The following is a 14,139-nucleotide window of genomic DNA, read 5'->3' on the forward strand; positions in this document are numbered from 1 at the left end:
GCAGAAAGCTTAAAATTACATTTCTACAATTGATAAGATAAGCTCTTTCCAGATCTTAGTCTCATAAATGAATTGAATTGGCAAATTGTTTATTAGCCTTGGCTGTTAAGACAACTAGATTAAGAAATAGACTGTTTTTTTTTTTCCTATCCATTTTCATGACTGAATTGGAAAGCCAAAGCTAGTTATCCCACTCGGTCTGAGGTCATGAAAGGAAGGAAATGACTGTGGGATGGCACTTATGTTATGACCTTAGGACTTATACACACAACAAAGGAGCAATAACTATCTTAAAGATTCAATTCAATTCTTCCTCATGCCCTGCTTTAAGTAAGGGACATGTTGGTGGATTTAAAAATATTCTGTATTTTTTTCTGCATCCTTATCATGTTGGCATTTATAAATAATTTTCATTTAATGTCTGTCAACCCTCACTAAATTCTAAAAGACACAAGGAAAGAAACTGGATATTTCTTGCCTTAGCACTTAGCAAAATACTACTCACCTAGTAAGAGCTCAGTAAATACTTGTGGAAAGAAAAAAAAAGGGAGAAAGAAGGGAGATAAATAATGTGGAATGAAAAGAAGGAAGGAGGCCAAGAGAGTACCCAAAAGATGGGAAATGAAACTCAGTACCTTCTATTTCATATATCTTCTTTAGAAGCTTCTATAAAAGCTTTAAATTTATTGAGATGACCAAACAAACTTTACACTAAATAAAAAAGAGGAGAAAGAGGGAGGAGGATGAAAATACATCTATGTTGATAATTATGTATCTTATTCAATGGAGGTATGCACACCCCTGGTCTCAAAATTCATTTCATGAAGACAAAATGGAGATGGAAATACTTCAGCCAGACCAGAGCAAAAATTTTCCTATTTAGAGGTCATACCCAGAAAGCTTAAAATTATCCTTGGTTATCTTGTGGGTCTGTGTTTGACAGAGCAGGACATTCAACTTGGATCAGATCACTCTTTTATTCACATCCCTCCTTAAACCAGGTCTGAGTATACTTACTATGCAGGATTCTACAAGGCAGTGGTATTTTTAATGTGAAAGAAAATAGTGAATACAATAAATGCTTTGGGAACTATGATGACCATTGAAAATAACACCAAAGTGTACATTACCTAATAGTTACCAGAATGATTTAATGTTATTTAACACTTAATAGGATTAATAAATCCTATTATTTAACCCTTACAGGATAGTGAATCTGTGAGTTAGGATTTATTAACCATGTAACATTGGTTAAGTTCCTTCACTTCTCTGTTCATTAGTTTTCTCTTCTAAAATTGTCAAATAGGATTGATCAAAGATTAAATGGGATAATGCATAGAAAATTCTGTGCTCACTAAATGTTGGCCATTATTAGTGGTATCATTATTATTATTATTTAGTAGCACAGACAACACTATCTAAAATTTACAGATCATAAAAGAACCTCAGAAAGTTACATGATTTCATTGCCTTTTAAGTTGTGGCCCCAGAACACTCATGCCAAATTCTGAAACTATCACACTCTGTACGGTTGACTGATGTGTGGCCCCTTTGGAACACTTTCATTACAGAATCCTAGGGAGAGTGACTTGGTATGAAGCCAATACATCAAGCCAGCAGGATCAGTCAGGGTCCTGGAAGTCAGGCCTGCTGAAGAGGTCACTCAATATCAGCTCCTGCCCAAAGCCCCCAGAGACCCAGACACTTTGGCTGTCCTTCATTTTAGCTCCTGTCAGTTTCAAAAGAGACCAACTTCTAGAGCTGAAATTGATGTGTTTGTGTGGCCATTCCATTCTGCTGAAATTGACAGAGGCTGAAACTGATGAAAGTAACCAATTTGTCAATTTCAGCAAAGGAACAGCTTTGAAGGCAGAGATGGACCAGATCCATACCTTTCCTGCCTGATGGAGAAAATTTAATTTTTCCTTCACTTTAAAAAAGTTCTGTGTTGACTCTCAGAAATTATTTTGGACTGTCCTCTAGATACAACCTGAAAGGGCCTGACAGTTTGAACAGATGGTCAATCCCATCAAAATTCAAACCAGTGTCTTATCAGAACATTGTTTTACATTGGATCGGTTGATCCCTATATTCAAAATAGTTTTTAAAAATTGTAAAATGTGGAATTACTCTAAACCCTGCTGCTTGTGAGTTTTGATGCAGCCCATGAAAATCACACAGCTTTGACTGACTTGCCAGTCAAAAACTCAGTCAAATCAGCCCAGAAATCCCTATTTGTCAACTATCTGTTTGTTTGACTATATTTTCTTTTACTTAGTAAAGAAAATGGTTGGTAGAGGCTTAACATTATACTAGAGGAGTTAAACATACTGGGTTGCAGTTCTGCTATTTTCCAGTTGTGTGATCTTGTCCAAGTTACCAGCTTTGATCTAAGTCTTTCCCCCATAAAATGAGTTTAGACGATAATAGCATTTGTCAACATATGTTCTTTGGATAATACTACTTTTTTTCATCAGATACGAATGGGTCTAACAAAAAAGTTCATAATTAGATAACTTTGGAAAACATTAAATATGTTTATTGACAAGAGGACATCCCAGAGCCTTTACCATCTTAACATGTATAATGGCTATGAATCTGTCACAAACCCTGTTGTACAATGAAATTTTATTTTCTAGAATCCATCCTGCCAAACTGATGAGAATCTTCTCTACAGTCATGTTGGGGGTCTTGGTTCTGAAATCTCTGTCGGTGGAAATATTGTTTCTGGGACTGTCCATATTAGGGATAAGCAAGCTTTTTCTATAAAAGGAAAGAGAAAATGTTTTAGGCTTTGCGGGTCATTCAGACTCTGTTGTAACTGCTCAACTCTGCTATGATTCAGTTTTAGCATTGTAGTGCAAAGGTAGCAACACACAATATATAATATGTTTTTAAAAAGTTCTTTTTTAAAATCATTTTAAAATGTAAAACCTAATCTTAGCTTGTGGACTATATAGAAAACAGATGATAGACTGTATTTGGCTTGCAGGCTGTGTAGTTTGCCTTTCTCTAATCTAAATGATCAGCTCTTTGATATTTCTGTGCCATGCTTGTAACACAGGAACCTTTGCAAGACTGTTTATTCCCACCTGCCTACCCATTCCCTCCTGGAGTCTTAAGCATCACAACATTATCTCTAGAACAGAGGTTCTCTTTCTTGCAAGACTTTCAGGTCCCTCTAACTGTATCCACCAACACCATCACCTTTCACCCCCTTCTCAAGCCCCAGGGAATTCACGGAGAAATTTGTCTCCTTTTGCATTTTGACAATAACTCCAAACCTTCCTCCCTTTCTGGGTTATTTTTGCTTTCTACCCTCACAACCATCCCTGAATTAATGAATTCGGGACCTGATTCAAATGTGAAGCTACAGGAAAAGAAAAAAAATAAATCTCTCAAAATGCCATCTTTATCACATATGCACTATGAATTTTTTAAAGCTATGCAACATTGTCCAAATGGTTTTGACAACGGTATGCTTTTTTAGGACATTTTGTGGAAGAGTTTTCCAATGACTTCACTTTGGAGAGCAATGGTCTAGGGCAGTGATGGCGAACCTATGACACGCGTGTCAGAGGTGACACGTGAACTCATTTTTTTTATTGATTTTTCTTTGTTAAATGGCATTTAAATATATAAAATAAATATCAAAAATATAAATCTTTGTTTTACTATGGTTGCAAATATCAAAAAATTTCTATATGTTACACGGCACCAGAGTTAAGTTAGGGTTTTTCAAAATGCTGACACGCCGAGCTCAAAAGGTTTACCATCACTGGTCTAGGGGTTGTCTAAGGTTGCTTAGAGCCAGCAGCTACTCTGATGAGGGCCTAGTTCTCTGCTGAAGAAATAATCATAGATTAGATTGGACTATGTTGCTATAAATTTGAGCTTGCATTTTATCTCCAGCCCTCTCTCTTCCTATTCTAATCCAAGTTTTTCTCCCACATAACTTTTGCATACGGGGCATGTTTCTTGGTGGAGCAAATGTCAAGGTGTTCATGACTTTCCTTACTGCCACTTATATATTATATCAGCAATTTTCAACCAGTGTGCTGCAAGAAATTTTAAAACATGCAATATCTGACTATTTAGTCAGGGGCACTGACCTCTTTTCCCTTTCAGTGGTCGGTAAACTCATTAGTCAACAGAGTCAAATATCAACAGTACAACGATTGAAATTTCTTTTGAGAGCCAAATTTTTTAAACTTAAACTATATAGGTAGGTCCATGTGCAGAAGTCGGTATTTTGTGGAAGAGCCACACTCAAGGGGCCAAAGAGCCACATGTGGCTCACGAGCCTCAGTTTGCCGACCATGGCCTTAGATTGTCAAATTAAGAAATGACAATAGGACCCACCGTGAGAGAAACCAAGATGGCGGCATAGGTAAACATCGGAGATTGCTGCCTCGCACAACCACTTCAAAAATACAACTAAAAGACGGAATGGACATCATCCAGAAACACAGGAAGGCTGGCTGAGTGGAAATTCTACAACTAGAAGGAAAGAGAAAAGCATACCGAGACTCAGAGGAGGTGCGGTGCGGAAGTAAAATACAGAGGTACAGAGGCACATGCGTAGAGGGCTGGCGGCTGAGGACACGGTTATCTTTTTCAATAGGGAGGGAGTCTCAAGCTCTGAGCTTCAGTTCCAGGCGAGTCTCTGGGGACCCAGACTCATACGGGAGAAACTGGACTGTCTGGCATCGGTCGGAACTCGAGGGCAGCTTTCTCTCGGGGGTGCTTGCAGAAATTGCCGGGACACTGAGAAGCAGGGCCTCTGAGGGCAGGACTGAGAGCAGCCATAACTGCTTGCTTCGCCCTGTTGATCCCCTGGGACCCTGCCCCGCCCAAGCCCTGCACAGAGGCTTTTGCATATGAAAGGCCTGGCCCTTTGCAATCTGATAATTACCTAACAAACTGCAGCTGGCCCAAGGCCCCAGGGCAACTTGCATTGTGTCAAAGCTGGCTCCTGCTTGGTAGCCTCAGGCAGAGGCTAGATTAGCACCTCCTTAGAGATCCAGGAGCCAGTGTGCCCGGTGGTCAGAGTGGGACCATCCAGATTGCAGCTCCTCCAATCCATAAAGGACACACTCAGGGGGCAGACTCAGTGAGCACCAAAGCCCCATTAAAGCAAGTCTTTCCCCGGAGGGGTGTCTCCAGCACAGAAGTTCTCCCACTGTAGACACAGCTGATTCTCACAGCCAATTGGCCTGGAGGTCAATCCCTCCCAGTGTTACCTATAACAATCAAGGCTTAACTACAACAAGACTGTGCACAAGGCCCACAAGGGGGTGCACCAAGAGTGTCTACCTCAGGTAATTGGGGAGGCTGAGCCACTGGGCCCTATAGGACACCTAGCACAGAAAGCCACTCTATCGACACAGCGAAGCATGAAAAAATGCGGATACAAAGAAACAGGACACAAATGACAGAAATGGAGGAAAGCAAACTACTGGATATAGAGTTCAAAACCACACTTTTAAGGTTTTTCAAGAATTTTCTAGAAACCGCCGATAAACTTAATGAGACCCTCAAGAAATCGAATGAGACCCTCGAGGTTGTGATAAAGGACCAACTAGAAATTAAGCATACATTGACTGAAATAAAAATACTATACAGACTTCCAACAGCAGACTAGAGGATCGCAAGAATCAAGTCAAAGATTTGAAATACGAAGAAGCAAAAAACACCCAACCGGAAAAGCAAAATGAAAAAAGAATCCAAAAATACGAAGATAGTGTAAGGAGCCTCTGGGACAGCGTCAAGCATACCAAACATCCGAATTATAGGGATGCCAGAAGAAGAGAGAGAGCAAGATATTGAAAACCTATTTGAAGAAATAATGACAGAAAACTTCCCCTACCTGGTGAAAGAAATAGACTTACAAGTCCAGGAAGCGCAGAGAACCCCAAACAAAAGGAATCCACAGAGGACCACACAAAGACACATCATAATTAAAATGCCAAGAGCAAAAGACAAAGAGAGAATCTTAAAAGCAGCAAGAGAAAGACAGTCAGTTACCTACAAGGGAGTACCCATATGACTGTCAGCTGATTTCTCAACAGAAACTTTGTGGGCCAGAAGGGAGTGGCAAGAAATATTCAAAGTGATGAATACCAAGAACCTACAACCAAGATTACTTTACCCAGCAAAGCTATCATTCAGAATTGAAGGTCAGATAAAGAGCTTCACAGATAAGAAAAAGCTAAAGGAGGTCATCACCACTAAACCAGTATTATATGAAATTCTGAAAGGTATCCTTTAAGAAGAGGAAGAAGAAGAAAAAGGTACAGATAAAAATTACGAACAACAAATACACATCTATCAACAAGTGAATCTAAAAATCAAGTGAATAAATAATCTGATGAACAGAATAAACTGGTGATTATAATAGAATCAAGGGTATAGAAAGGGAGTGGACTGCCTATTCTTGGGGGGGAAAGGGGTGTGGGGGATGTGGGAAGAGACTGAACAAAAATCGTGCACCTATGGATGAGGACAGTGGGGGGGGGTGGAGGGGGGGGGTGGGAACTGGGTGGAGGGGAGCTATGGGGGGAAAAATAGGAACAACTGTAATAATCTGAACAATAAAGATTTAATTAAAAAAAAAGAAATGGCAATAGCTAATGCAACAATAGCTGTCAGGTGTGAATGAATCAAAATAATAATTATTTTTTGTTAGATCAACAAAACATATAACATATTTTTGGTGTGCTGCAGAATTTTAGTAATTAGTTTATGTGTGCTATGAGATAGAAAAGGTTGAAAATCGCTGTATTATATTATAGCCAGATTGTTGGTTGATGAACAAACTGGTTTTCCCCTCTTTAACTCATTTGTCTTCAGCCTCTTTTATAAATCACTGCGTGATTTGACACAATTGTTAAATCTTTCTTTCTGAAGAAAATTTTCTCCAGCTGGATATTTTATTTGGCCTGTGTGGCTTTTTTGTAAACTATCAATCTGTGCCCAGAAGAATGACCTTAACATGCATGATACCTAGACCTTTGGATAATAAAAATAAATAAATAAATAAATCTAGAAGCAACCTTATTCTTAAAATAATCCCTTTGGTTTCTCTGACATGATCCTGTCCTCTGTTCACTGCTTTCTCTCCTGGCCAGGTCCCCCCTTCCCACCACGTATATGTAAGAACAAAGCATCTGTGGCTGACTAGCGCGTTATAGAATTCTCCACACCTCACAACCTCAACTTTGTGTAGCTGACTCCAAATGTATTTTTTTTGTCCTGAAATCAAAATTCTTTTTCATTGGTTTATTTATTCATTCATTTAATATTTATTGAATGCCTACTAAGTGTCACGGTGTGGGGTACCCCAGGGTGAACAAAACAGACATGGCCTCTGCCTCCATGGACCTTAATGCTTAATGGGGGAGATGGCTATTCCACAAGTACATGAACAAGAATACAGCTTAAACTAAGTAAGTGCTTCAAGTAGATTTTGCCTAACAATGTCCTGGTTTCAGTACTAAAAGACCTGAATTCCAGGAAACTTCTGATTCCTGGGCAAACAGGGCAGATTGATCCTACAAGGCTAAAAGCTGGGTGCTATGAAAGAGTAACACAGAGGATGAACTGCACATTGCATAGCCTGGAAACCTTTCTGAAGAGGTATCATTTAAACTGAGAACTGACAGATTAAAAAACACACAAAACAAATAAGAGAAGCCCGATCATAGGAGGAGAGGAAGGAAAGGGATGCCCAGGCAAAAGGAAGTCTGTTTACAAGGAACTTGAGGCATTCAGGAAGCTGAAAAAAGCTATTTATTTTTCAAATTTATCTTTAGTGTTGAAAGTATTACAGATGTCCTCCTATTTCCCCCAGTCACCCCACTCCATCTCTCATTCTCCCCCCACCAGGCCTTTAATTAATGAATATTAAACAAGGTAGATGGCAGGTTTAGATAAAATTAAAACAAAAAACAAAAAAACAGGAATGGCTTATATCATAGTCCACTGTAAGAAATTTGAGTCCCATTTTAGGTGCAGTAGTCAGTAAGCCATTTTATGACTTAGAAAGAAGACTTTCCAAATAACCCATGGCTATAGGAACATTAGTAACAATTTTTTTTCAAGACATATATTGTCTATTAGATAAGATCATCATTGATGTAACCAACTGTAAATCAGGTAATTGAGTGCTAAAGCAGGGTAAACAGTCAAGGAGGGAAATTCAGAAGTAAAGTAAGGGCTTAACCTATTCTTTCCACCTCAGGAGTTTCTTAGGCTCTGCTTCCTACTTCTGCTACAAATTTTCTGACAGTGATTTGGTTTCCCCACTTTTGTGTACATTATTGCATATTTCCAAGTGTCTGCTCTACCAGGACTTACAGACTGGTGATTGTGGTAGATGATCTCTTTGCAGTTAATTTGCAATTCTCCCCCCAGATACTGCCCTTTGATGCCTTTCCTTGACCTAACCCACTGCAGCCAGGGTAATAGGAGATTACCGCCCTACACACCCTAGGACTGCAACCAGGACCATGGGCCGTGCTGCTCTTGGAGGGGAAAGACACTCTAACGCAATGACTCAAAGCACCCATCCACAACCCATCCACCCGTTGATGTTTGAAACGATAAATAAAGTACAGTGGGCCTTCACAAAAACCTAAAAGAATGCTACAGGCTTTGGCCAAGGTCTTAGGCAGGAATGGTGCATGAATAACTGTGGTAACCACAATGGAATTATTGACAGGTATTTCCATTCCATCAGAATGAAGGGGAGTGTGGTTAACTACCATGTTGTTAGGACAGGAAAATCAAAATTATTTTTGTTCCCTGAAAAAAAATACTCTCATTTAAATACCCAAAGATTGCTCTCAATCAGATCCAAGGATCAGACTGGTTCACAAATTCTTTTGGTTAGTATGATAATGAGACTTCAACTGCACACCAAGTAATTGTACTTATTAAAATTTATGATTGTGCATTAGAGAGTTCCATAGTATTCAGGAAGTCTCAAAGCTATAACTTAGAGCCTCAACTTCACCTTCTTCAGTACATTTTATTTTCAGAAACTGTTATTTAAATACAGATGGTTATATAAATTTCCACTCCTGACCTAAAATATTTCCAGCAATATATACTATGATTAATTGGCACCATGAATATCCTTTTTTCCAGGGATTATCTGTTTTTGAGCCTCTGAGATAGAATGATAAGCTCATTTCTAGAAATACACATTTTCTATGCAGCTCTCAAAGACTAGCATCTAGCAGCAGCAGTGGGCATCTGCTCTTGATGCCCTATCTTGATTCTCTAAACAAACTAGCTAATAGTTACATCCAACAGGCAGCCAAGCAATCAGCTTGGGAAGGCCACTCTCCCTGATTTGAGCATTTCTCAGTCACTTTTGTTTTTGTTATTAAAGGCCAAGCTCATAATCCCTGACTGTGTTCATCATGGCTGAGTGTTGACAAGCCACAAACACTGTCACTGACAGTAGTTAAAAATGCAGCTCGGTTAATGCTGACATACTGCTATCTTCTGAGGGCTGGCTGATGTGTGTTCATTTATAATCTAATTGCATGTCCACTTTTAAAAGTCAGCTCCCAGTGTGGAATGGATAAGAATACAATTACCCAATGATATGCGTAATCATTCAGTGCTGTTAGTCCCAAAAGGTATTGCAGTGACATTGAGAAAATTAGATCTATTCTTCATACAATTATATGGCTACACTTTCACTCTAATGCCCTTATAATTGGGAAGGAGCATTGAAATGTGAAGCTGGGTGCATTTCACACTCTAATTATTACCAAGCAACTCATTCTTAAGACAGGTTTCTGGGAAAGACAGTTCGTTGCCAGAGTGCTTTGATAGTCCCAAATGTTTATTGTTGTTTTCATGTCAGGTAAATCTTCTTTCCTCCTATAAAATTTAGATTGCTACTGAGAGTTTACTAGAAGTGAAGATTTGGGTGAATGCCTGGAATTTTATTTAGTCAATTTTTGTCTTTGAAAAGAAAAATTCTATGTGGATATATTTCTCCTGCTTTTATTGGCAAATGGGCCCTCAGTCAATACTTGCCCCATATTTTACAGGGTGGTTGATTTGATAACAAAAGTGCAGGTTATTTTGTAAACTGTTAAGCTATTACTGTTATAATTATTGCTGCTCATTATTATTATTATTATTTGTCATTAGGTATCAGAACCTGACTTAGTTGCCTTTGTGGCCACTGCCTATAAAAAATTATGAAGTCAAATGAATATCTCTGGCCTTAGTTCAGTTGGATTCTTGTTGTACAAGTTAGTGGTATCTGGATTCATGGGCATTTATTAGGGATTCTCCTCCATTTCCTATTTTTGGAATCATAGGTTTATAGAACAAACAATGCAGCCAAAATGACATCGTACCCCATCAGTTATTTTACCATTAGGCTACAAACTCTACGAAGGCAAGAACTGTGTCTCTTCATAGGAGGCATTAAATAAATAGTTTCAGACTAAAAAAAAAAATGAGCACCTTTATTTTACATTTCTTCATTCTTCATGAGCATGTGTTTTTATGTCATTGAGCACAGTTATAATAACTGCTTCAAAATCCTTGGGTATGAATTTTAACATGTGGATTATTTATTAGTTAACATGGTATTTCTCCACTGATTTTCCTTTCACTTAAGAATGGATCAAATGGTCTAGATTTTAAATAGATTGCATTCTGTATATTATGAGGCTATTGGGGAGACTCTGGGTATGCTGTGTTCTTGCGAAGATTACTGATTGTTTTGTTGTTATTTTAGTGGGCAAGTTGGCTTGCCTCAAACTGAAAACTCCCTCTTGGGCAGCAAGTCAAATACCAATTCAGTTATTTTGTTGGTAGCTGGGCTGCTTGCAGTATGTCCTGTGCACGTATGGTGCAGGTCAATTAGAGATTTACATAGAATATATACATAGACCATGTTCCTTGCCATCTCTGGCTCTCTTTTTTTCTGGGATCCTCCTACCCTCCTTCTAGTGACTGTGATTAGTTCTTTTTATTTTAAATGTAATACTGTTTATTTAACTTCCAAAACATCTCAACATTCTAAACATACCAAAAAAAAAAAACATTGCAAATTGTATTTTAGTACAGAAGGTTCTTGAACTTTCATTTTTGCAACGGTTCTTCACTTTGCTGGCAATGAAGAGTTCCACAATTTATTTAAAAACAATTTAAAATTATCGCTTAACTAAAAGAGACCCAAATACTTCTCATGCCAGCTGACTCCCCTTTTCCAAAGCTAAGAAAGGCAGAAGAATGCTATGTCACTGTATACAAAGACCAGACAACCTGAAACTTCAGTGGATGCCCACGGCAGTGTCCACAGGTCCAGCCTCACAGTGCACACCTGAGCAATGGCCCCTCCAAAAGGCCTCTTCCCCACAGCCTCAGCGCCAAGCAAAGAGCATTAAGAGCTTGTCTCAGCTGTCTTGTTCTTTTTACAAATGATAAATATGTACAGTTGATAACTCAGGATTTCCTGCCAATAACCATATAGTTAACACCACCTTACAGATTAAAAAAGAAAATGTCAGAAACATCTTTAAATGCCTTGTCACAATAATAGAAAAACTGTACAGAGGGAAGAGAACATGAAAGCCTTTTCATTTAAAAAATGTTTGGAAATATGGATAACTTTGATATAGTTTCAGGGTGCTCCTGACATCCATGTAAACTACTGACAATTTCTAGAACACTCTGAGAGACCAAATATGATCCTGGTCCAATTCATGTAAACCACTGACAACTTCTAGAACACTGTGAGAGACCAAATATGATCCTGGTCCAATTGTGTAATGAATCCCAATGAGGGCAGCAAACACAGAGACCAAATATGATCCTGGTCCAATTGTGTAATGAATCCCAATGAGGGCAGCAAACACTTTTCAAGTAAGAGCTCCCTCCCTCCCTCCCTCCTCCTCCTCCTCCTCCTCCTCCTCCTCCTCCTCCTCCTCCTCCTCCTCCTCCTCCTCCTCATTTTCCTCTTCCACCTTTTTTCAGGCAACATTAGCAGGCCACTGCACCATCAAACTATCCTCTTCCCGCCTTTTTTTCAGACAACATTTAGCAAGGACACCTACCCCATCCAAACTTTTCCTTTGGGATTTACAGTCAGCGACATCCTTCTATACTTCCCCTTAGCCTTGCAGCTTTATTGTTGCAAAGTAAGACTGCTTTTCACTATCACTCATTATTTTCTTATCTTTCTCAGCTTCTTTGCCACATCTCCAATAGAGATGCCAGGGTTTGGGGATTTGATGGTGAGGCGGCGTTCCAAACAGAACAGGAAGAATCCAGATGGTGGCCTCTGGGCGGCTTTAGGCCCTTCTTGCCTCCCTTAGTTGGTCCATAATCCTTCATTTCCACACCATAGCATACTTTCTTTGCCTTTGCCATTTCATCAAATTTAGACTTCTTTTTCACAGACATTGTCTTCCACCTCTCAGAGCATGTCTTGGAAAATTCTGCAAAACTGACAGGAATATCTTTTTATTTTCTTCTTATGTTCCTCTCTGTTTATCTGCACAAAGAAGGCAAAAGCAGACATCTTGCCCTTTCGTTTCTTGGGATCACCTATAGCCATCCTGACAGCAGTGTTCATTAGTTTCTGTGATTGGTTCTTTATGCCAAAATAGTGAAGGTTTCTAGGGAAGTTTTAGCTGCCCCATGTGTGCTGACTGTATCCTACCCTTGAGCTAAAAGCAGTAAGAAATGGGAAACTAATACCATGATACCATGTCATTTCCTTCATCCAAATGTCAGCATCTCTTCAGAATCTGCTGAAATTTTGTTCACTCCTCAGAGCTTTGTATTTTCCAGTTTTTAATTTTTATCTGTGGGAGGACTTTTTAAAAATATTCTGTATGATAAAAATTAGATGCAAAGAGGGACTATGACTTCTCTAAGGCCACAGAGATGGTTTCAATTCTCTAGCCATGACCATACAAAAACAATCGTGCAGATATTATCTTGCTTGATTCTAATCCAGAATTTCTTTGATCCCAGAATACTGTCATCTCAGTCAATGTAGCCTACTGAAAGTGGCCCCTCTCAGTTTCAGCCTACTCTAGAATAAAGTCTAAAGATGCCCAAATGGGTCAAGCTGCATTAAAGATACTTCTATTTATTACCAAAGCTTAATTCAAAGTTTAAGTTACTACCATACTAGTTCCCAAACATGCAACCAACTATTAGTGGTCACCTAGATGAAGAGATGATAAGTCCAAGAGACAAATAACAACAAAAACAAACAAACCTTATATTAACCTCCTAATTTTAAAGAAATGTACTAGCCTATGAAAACAAGAAGTCTAGTAATCATTGCACATTATCATAGTGAGCAATTTATGGGCCTAATTATTTTATAATTGAAATCCTATATAATAAAAAGGTAATATGCAAATTGACCCTAATAGCATAAGACTGGGAATGACCAGTCCTGTGACGCACACTGACCACCAGGGGGCAAACACTCAACGCAGGAGCTTCCCCCTGGTGGTCAGTACACTTCCACAGGGGGAGTGCTGCTCAGTCAGAAGCCGGCTCATGGCTGGCCAGCGCAGCAGCAGTGGCGGGAGCCTCTCCCCTGAGGACTCCCAGGCTGCCAGAGGGATGTCTGACTGCCAGCTTAGGCCTGATCCCCTGGGGAGCGGGCCTAAGCCAGCAGGTGGACATCCCCTGAGGACTCCTGGACTGCAGATTGGCCTGAGGGATCCCCCCCCAGTGCACAAATTTTTGTGCACCAGGCCTCTAGTGTTATTTAAATCATCTCTCTAGGTTCAGGTAGCCCAACTATTTTATTATTTCCACAAAGACAGTTATTTCCATTTAGACTGTCAATATTCCTTCAGATTGCATGTCTGAAAACTTACGAAAAAAAGAGACAGCAAAACAAAGTTTGTGAATCCAGTGAAAGGTGTATTGAACTTCTAGGATAATAAAAAAATAATAACCTTCCCCTTAATTTTTCTCTGTTTTCACAATGCTATGGGGCTGCTGTGAAGATACTATCATAATCCCCTTTAACCTTTGGTTTACTAGGAAAGGAATAAATGTCCCTGATTGTGGGATTAGCTATTTCATTACATGGGGAGTTAAGAATCTCTAGTTCTTTTCATAGGGAGATAG

At 39.2% G+C, this 14,139-nt stretch overlaps 1 pseudogene; it reads right to left on the reverse strand.

Annotated features, from left to right (window-relative positions):
- Positions 1–11,933: 11,933 nt before the first annotated feature.
- LOC106696680 lies at positions 11,934–12,595 on the reverse strand (annotated as a pseudogene).
- Positions 12,596–14,139: the final 1,544 nt, after the last annotated feature.

Source organism: Myotis lucifugus, unplaced genomic scaffold (genome assembly GCF_000147115.1).
Source record: "Myotis lucifugus unplaced genomic scaffold, Myoluc2.0 scaffold_23, whole genome shotgun sequence".
Taxonomy (NCBI): domain Eukaryota; kingdom Metazoa; phylum Chordata; class Mammalia; order Chiroptera; family Vespertilionidae; genus Myotis; species Myotis lucifugus.